Source organism: Eumetopias jubatus, unplaced genomic scaffold (assembly GCF_037043125.1).
Source record: "Eumetopias jubatus isolate StellerSeaLion01/CBP00866 unplaced genomic scaffold, mEumJub1_p1.0 scaffold_12, whole genome shotgun sequence".
NCBI classification, from domain to species: domain Eukaryota; kingdom Metazoa; phylum Chordata; class Mammalia; order Carnivora; family Otariidae; genus Eumetopias; species Eumetopias jubatus.
Genome location: NW_028274818.1, coordinates 43,399,384 through 43,407,309, shown reverse-complemented (window position 1 = coordinate 43,407,309; position 7,926 = coordinate 43,399,384).

Below are 7,926 nucleotides of genomic sequence, written 5' to 3'. Positions count from 1 at the left end.
TCATGTAATTATGATGGGGGAGAATGGGAACTTAGGCTGTAACTCTTCAGCTTGCTTCCTGGGAGCATGCTTTCTTAGAAAGGTCTCTCTCATGAGGGCCACCTTGGCTATTCAGCAACTTCCTTCTTGATCTCTGACCTTTTGGGATTGAACATGGAACAGGAGGTGAGGCTAAGATCACTGTGAACATCTGGCTGTGGAGAATCTTCCGAAAATGCTTTCATGGTACCCTGAGGCTGCTTTTGGAACTGTGTCAGGAAACTCTTCCTTGGAGGATGAGCATAAAACACTCTAGCTGCCTGAGAAAAAGTGGACTTTGGCACAAGTTTGCAGTACCTGGGATGTGAATCTTCAGCAGAGAGACCAGAAAGTGGAAGAGGAGTCTGGAAGAGGCTGGTCTCCAGGTGGACCAAATCATAGAGAATGTGGTGGATGTACTACTGGGATAATTCACAGCCGATGGATTTGGATTCACTGCAGATCTCCAAAACTTTCAGCTTGACTAAATGAAAGAGCTATGATTAGGCACAAGCTCTGGAGTTTAGGCGATCGAGAACTGGGCTGCATTCTCCCCTTATGGGGTGATGGGCCTCTTTAGATACACGGGATTCCAGCGTTTGCATTCCTGTCCAGTAACTTTGTGAATCTCTCCCTTCTCTGGCTGCAGCTAGACAAGGTCAAGGAGGCTCTTGAGTCCCACTGGCGTTAGGGTTCATTGCCCTGCCAAAACACATTGTATCTGTAAGCGGGGGTTGGTGAGTCTGTCTGAACCGTCAAGGAGAGAGAGAACACATGCCTCCTAGCCCTCACACTGAAGCATCCTGTGAAATCTCATGTTCAAGAACTCTGAAGCCTCAAAAGGGTGTTCCTAGTTGGATCAGGTAGTATTCCCCTGCACCCACTGGTAAAAAACCATTCTTAGCTAAAGCTGCCAGAATTAATTTAATGATCAAATTCTTGAACAGGGTATTTTAAACATTGTTTACATATGAAATGTGCATCTGCTGCCAACTCTACTGTCGAATATGAAGTGCATGTAAATTGGAACAGCACAGAGTTACGGAAAAATGAAATGTTTAAGAGGGGCCTTTTTACCACTTCCACTATCCCCAGGAGAAGTCTGCACAAGAGTGTTGGGCAGTGGCCTCACCTGAGGCCTGGAGTTCTTGCCAACCGTTTGTGGAATGAAGGCTGCAAATGGTGGTGTCATGGCGCTGGGTGACTTTCTTCCACGATGGGGAGGTGTGAAGGACCAAGCTTGGGTATCGTGAATTTTGCCGCTATGGGAGGGTATGTGGGCGTGTGTCTGTGTGTAGAGGAATGTGATAGCTATATTTATGGTACTCCCGTGGAGTGTCTGCATGTGTGCGTGTGTATGTGACCATTGTGAGCATGAGGCCAGTACCCCACAGAGATGGTCTTCCCATGGGGTGGAGCTGTCCTCACACCCTTTCTGTCCTGCTTCCCACAAAAGGCCCAGAGCTCTCTGCTCTGATGTCTATTTTCAGGCACTTAGGTCATGCCAAGCCAGATTTTGGTCTGTGATGAAACAAAGAGAAATGTTTACAACACCTAGAGCAATATCAAAGCATACCTCATCCCTGACCTTCCATGTCTCCTAGTCCTACGCTCTCTCCTAGTTCCTCTTCTATGGGCCCTCGTCCGCCTTACTAGGTGGGCATCTGCAGGTGCCACTTCTTCCGTGTAAGGTCTTCCTTTGGTCCTCAGGCCGGGCTCGTGCTGTGGACTGCCTTCCAGGCTCAAGGCTTGCTCTGGGCCTGGGCCCTTTGAAGACCCAGGGAAGCCAGGGCAGTGGGCCAGGCAGAGCTGCGATTCTTAGGATTGCTGCTCTTCACCCTGCAAGTGGCCTTTTGGCCCTACTTGAGTGTCAACCTGTTGTTAGGCTGGTGTGAGATTACCTGTTACCTTCGGCAAACCAAATAGAACCTAATCAATGACAACCATTCATAGCCCCAGGGCGCCCGTGGGGTGAGCATGCCCAGCATCCTCTGAGCGTGCCCAGGGCTTACCGGGAGAGCCTGTTACAAGTGCTAATTCCCAGGTGGCACACCCAGAGATGCTGATCCAAAAGACCTGGGGGGCACCCAGAAAACTGCATTTTTAATACGTTCCCATGGAGTAGTAGGCTTTGAAAGAAGATGGTCTGAGACAGTGGCTCCCAGCATTGGCTTCTCCTTGGAATCACCTGGGGAGTTTTCAGACCTAAATGTCCAGGTCCTACCCCAGAGCAGCTTGGGGCTGGGACCCAAGACAGCAGTCATTTTTAACGCACCCCTGGTGATTCCCCATGCGGATGAGGTTAGGAAGCACCGGCCTGGGGAGTGAGGAGGAGTATGGCTGAGCTTACCCAGCGGCAGGGCCTAGAGGGCTGGAGCACACCCAGAGGCAAACCGGCACAATAACCAGGAATCTGCCAGCCCCGAGTCGGACTCTGGGTGCCCCTTTGAGAAAATGTTTCTGCCCCAGCTGCACGGGGCTTGAGGCAGCGGGTAGGCCGATGGCGGGCAGCTCTGGAGGGTATTTGATTCAGAGAGGCTTTGCCACGCATCCGAGTCTCATTCATAGTGCTTCCTCCAAGCTCACCTCCTGGGCTTCTCCCTTGTTTGTGTGTGTTCGTGCACTCGATGTTTGGCCATTTGCATTAGGTTGTGCCTCTGTGTCCAAGGCCTTGCGACAGGGTAGTTGGAACTCAGGTGGTGGGTGAAGGGTGTGTCCCATCCTGGGAATATCATGCTCTTCGGGGCTCTCTTTCCCAAGGCCACGGTGGGGTTTCAGTTCCTGCTCTAAGCCCTCGTGATTCCCTCTTTGGTCTCAGGCTGGATGGGCAGCTGGAAGGTTCCTAGTTGATTTTCTTCTCTGGTGCTCCCCCCAGAACTTGCTGCTCTGAACAAACCAAAGCTGGGAAATGGTGTTCTGCCCAGGCTGCAGGCCCAGCCTCTGGGTGCAGGGAGGGCCTGGGTGCTTTTCCTCAGCAGGGCCGAGGTGTCCCCGTAGCCCGGGCCCTGGACTGTGAGGGAAAGACCTGAACCCATTGTGTTGAGAGCTGGGGGACGGTAGGAGTGGGGAAGACAGAAGAGGAAGGAACAGTGCAGGAAAGACAAGCAGCTGACGTGGCGTCTGCTTTTCCACCAAGCAGAAGGGACAGGTGAAAGGCGGCACATTCAGAGGCCAGATGGCTCCCATTGACATGAGCGCCCGGAACTCTCCGGACCCTGCCTGTGCCTACTTCCAAGCAAAGCAGAGGAATTTCATTTTCCATCTGACACTGTCCTGCAGTCGGCCGAGTGTCAGCCCTCTTTAAATATGTGTCTCTCTGGGTTAGAAGCAAGAGAGGTGGCAAAGTCACCCCTGCCTTTGAGAACCTGTGCCACTTGGCATAAGATCGTGGAGGAAGAAGCCAAGAGCAGAAATGTCTTCCTGTCCCCGTGGCCTCTCAGGACCCCACAGGGTGCTGGGGACCAATATGGGAGACTGCCAAGAGGGCACCACTGGCCTTGCCGGGTGTGGGATCCAGGCCCTCTCAATAAACTGTGCCCTTGTTTGGTTGTTACTCCCTTTGGACCCTTCTGCGGCCTTCCCTCTGCCACGTGCGGGAGAAGGTGGCTGGGCTTGGCGTGCCCCCCAGCCACAGCAGCAGAACTGAGTCACGCGGCGTGCACAGGAGATTCGTAGCAGCTCATCTGCCATATAAACCGCTTGGCTGGTGGAGTCCTCAGTGAGTTGTTTCATTACTGTGCAAAGTGGAATAATGTCGTTCACCTTTACTATAAACAAGGCTGTGAGAACATAATAAACAGAACCTGAACACGCTGCCCTTCGCTCTCTGCCCACATTTCTGGCCAGCTGACTCTTTATGAGGAGACGCTTCACATAACACATGGCCTCCCCCCAGGGGGGCACGTGGCCTTACCAGGCAAGGACTGGCACAGGGCGGGCCATCGGGAAAGGCAGCCACGTGGGTGCAATTGGGGTGGCAAGGGTTTAGGGTTGTGCGGGGGTGGAGAGTGACTTTGGGCAATGAGGGTGGCTTTGGAACTGTAAAGTGCTATAGAAATATGAGGTGGTGTTTTTATTAGTACCACCTACTGCTTGAAATGCAGGGGGAGAAAAGGCTGAGGGATGGTTTATATATTTGTTCAGCTGGAGCAATCTGAAAATGGAGTGGGTTGATCCTGCTTATGACTGCACTTCACTTTTTACAGTCAGCGTGTCCCTGAAAAGTGTGCTTTAGTCATCAAATATTTGAGTGTCTCTGGTGATCGGGTCCCGTGGAGAGGGCTGAAGGAGAATAAGGTGTAGTGTCTGCTCATCAAAGCTCATTTGTCAGGTATGGGGATAAGATAGAGATATATAAAATCTTAATAATCCAAATAATTAAAATGCACCAGAGAAGGTCTATCTTTAAAGGAAAGCTGATGTTTCTTCAAAGGTGAATGCTTTGGGTTGAGTGAAAAAGCCTTCTGTAACGCAAATGACGGCTTCCAAATTCCAGTTTGGTGGACTGGGATATGAGTGGCAGCAGCCCGGGCTGGTGCAGACAGGACACTGTTGTTGGGGAGGGCGGGTGACTGGTTCCTCTCTTTCCAGACTCCCCCTTCTACGCCCCCCAACCCTATTGCCACTTGGGTTTCTGTCCCCTCCAGGACTGAGAAGAGCGGAGAAGGAGGAGAGGGAAGGGAGCAAGGGGGTCCTACCTGACACGCATGCCTTCTGGGATAGGCCTCAGGCTCTCTGGGCCTGGGAGAACTCTGCCGGGTCCTTCCTGGGTTCATTGGAGATACTGTCTCTGAGGAGTCCTCCCCTCTTACCCCAGCTCCCCCCAAACAGGCTGAATGCCTTCCTACTCTGGCTGGTGGCTTGCCCTGTCCTGGGAAATGCCCGAACTTCTCGCTGCTGTCATCTATTTGTCCCTTTTGGAGAGCTCCTCAGATGACCCCATGCCAGTCTCTTCATCTCAGAGCTCCACAGCTGACCCATTGGAAGCATCTGGGTCTTCCTCGCCCTAGAATTACAAGAACGGCAGCTGCTCTGTCTGTGTTCTGCAGCCAGGGCCCCCAGCCAGCCCATAGCTCATGGTTTTGATTTTCCAGGCTGGGGTCAGGTTCCCAAGCCTCCCTTTCCGAGGGACCCACTGTACCCGCTCTCCCTGGGGGTGAGGTGAGAGGCAGGCCCCTAGCCCCATGGGAGGGGGGCTGGACTCACCCTATGCTAAAAGCTCTCTCCAAAAACCCTCACAAATTCTCTCTAGCCCCTGACCTTTTCCTCTGTGGGACAGGTTTTGAATGCCCCTCACTGGTTTTCTACTCCCTCCCTGCGGTGTTTGCTTGGTCTGGAACCCTTTGGATCCAAGATCCGTCTCCGAGGCCTTAACAAAGCCTCTTTCAGAGGAAAACACTTAACACTATGCTGAGCATCTCATTAACACGTGGTAAATGTGGGAAAAACAAGCAAAATCCCTTCTGGTCCTATTGTCTACATCAACAAAGTGGCCAGAGGAAAACAGAAGAGAAGTCATTGATAGAACTCCTTCCTGTGGTTGCATTTCTTAGTTGAGGTCTGTCTTTGTCCCCTGTCCAGGAGGTATGGGACAAAGCCATTCTGAAGGCTAGAAGGAAAGTGCGGGTACCCGTCAGTGGGTGCTGCCTCCCCTGTCCACGACTGATTCGAGAACACAGAGGGGAGACCAGGTCCCTGCCCCACATCATAGTGGCTGCGTGCCTGGCCACGGAAACAGAAAACCATAAGCCTGCGAGAACTGTCTTTGCGGTTCCATCAGCACGCGCTTCCTGCTCATTTGGGCTCTGATGCTAGACTGCCCGAGTTTGAATCCTGGCTGTTAACTCTTACACGTGGTCTGAGCCTAGGGAAGTTATTTCGCTGTGCCTCAGTTTTCTCATCTGAAAAACTAAAGTAAGAACAGAGTCAACCAGTTGGGGCTGTTGTGCAGACAATGTACATAGTGGGCACAGAGCAGGTGCAAGCTGCTGTCTCTCTCTCACCGGGCTCACCGGGAGACTCAAAGGAGCACCTCCATTCAGAGCTCACTTGCTTCTTGGTGGAAGCAAAAGGACACCACTCAAAGCAAGTAATGTTACATGATCAGTGTCTCCTCCTTCCCCGCTAAACCCTCAACGTCCCGAAGATGGTCTGCTTTGTTACCTACTCCAGTCCCTAGATATTTCTTGAAATCCAAGAATATTATATCTACAAATGTTTTTGAACAGCTCTTATAGATGAGGCACTTGGGTAGGCTGGAGACGGAGGCCAGAAATCTACCACCAGGGCCCTCGGAGAACTTACTTAGATCTCCCAGGAACTCAACCCTTCACAACTTTGGCACAAGGCTTACCAAATGAGTGCTACAGAAAGTGAGCCCATACTAATAGAACTGGCCATCCTAATAGAAGACACTTAGGAGCCAGGCACTTTGTAGAGCAATTTAGATGCTCCATCTAGTCGAAACCCCACAACAATGCTTTGAGGTAGGGTATGGATTTGCTAGGCCTCCCATCACAAATACAGCAGCTTAAACAACAGACGTGTATTCCGTCCCCACTCTGCAGTCCAAGATCAAGGTGCAGGCAAGATTAAGTTCTTCTGAGGCCTCTCTCCTTTGCTTGTAGAAGGCCACCTTCTTGCTGTGTCCTCACATGGCCTTTCCCCTGTGACCTTGCCCCCTTGTTCTCTCCTTCTTGTTAAAACACCTGTCAGTTTGGATTCGGGCTTACCCCAACAGCCTCATTTTAATTTAACCACCTCTCTGAAGGCCTATCTCCCAATTGAGTCACATTCTGAAATATGGGGGCTTAGGGTGTCAACATACGAATCTGGGGGAGACATAGTTCAGCCCATAAAGGTAGATACCGTTTTGGGGTTATTATCCCCGTATACAGATGAAGAAACTGAAGCAGGAGAGCTCAAGCACCATAGGCAAGGCCATGCAACCTGTGGGTGGCAGAATCGGATTTAGAAGCCCAGCTCTGCGAATCCAGAACGGGTGCCCCCAGCCCCTGCTTTGCTGTGGACCAGAAAGGAATGCAGGGCTGGGGTGGAGTTTATAGGTGCAGGGGAGGGGAGGAGGTGCTGGAGCTGCGCTGCCCCTGGAGTGGGAAGGATGCATGTCAATGCCAACGCAGGCCGAGGTAGAGGTGAGGGGAGGCTGTGGAAATGGGGGTCAGTTCTTTATCTTTTGCTCGCTCAAAAATCCAGGCTCCTGGAGAAGCTGAAGGCCTGGTGGAAAATGATGGTGGCTGACACGCACTGCAAAGCCGGCTGGAAATTGGATTAGCCGATTATCTGCCCGAACTCTTCCCGAGCTGGGCGTTCAGGAGCCGTTGCGCTCGTTTGTTTTGTTTCTGCCCCGCTCTCGTATTCTCTCTCCATTACGACGGAGATCAGTCCACTGCCATCTCGCTCGGCACGTTCTTCCAAGGGAGGCTGAGTCACGGCCCCGCCCCCAAACCCGGACAAGTGTGGTCTCTGTCTCCCGCAGCTGCAGGGGGCGAGCACATCCGTGGGCTACGGGCTCCAGGCATGCCCTTCCCGCGGAGGGAGAAATAGCCCCATCTCCTCAGGCACTAAGACCCGTCTTGCAGGCATCCAAAGGGGCAGGGGCTCTCCTCTTAAACACGTGACAGAAAAGAACATGGGGGTTCGGATGCCTGAGACTGAATCCTGAAACTGTTACTTATTCTGGGTGTGTGACCCTGGGAAAGGAACTTGGCCTCTCCTAGTCTCAGGTTTCCTATTAGCAAAAGAGGGACAATAGTTCCCATATTTCCAGGCAAGGCGGCTGTGACGATTGGGGAGGAGCTGGGCAAAGCACCCGGGCAGGAGCTGGTCTGTGTTGGTGTCCCCAAAACAGTAGCCACAACTAGTGGAGATCCAGACTCTGGTTTGCAGAGC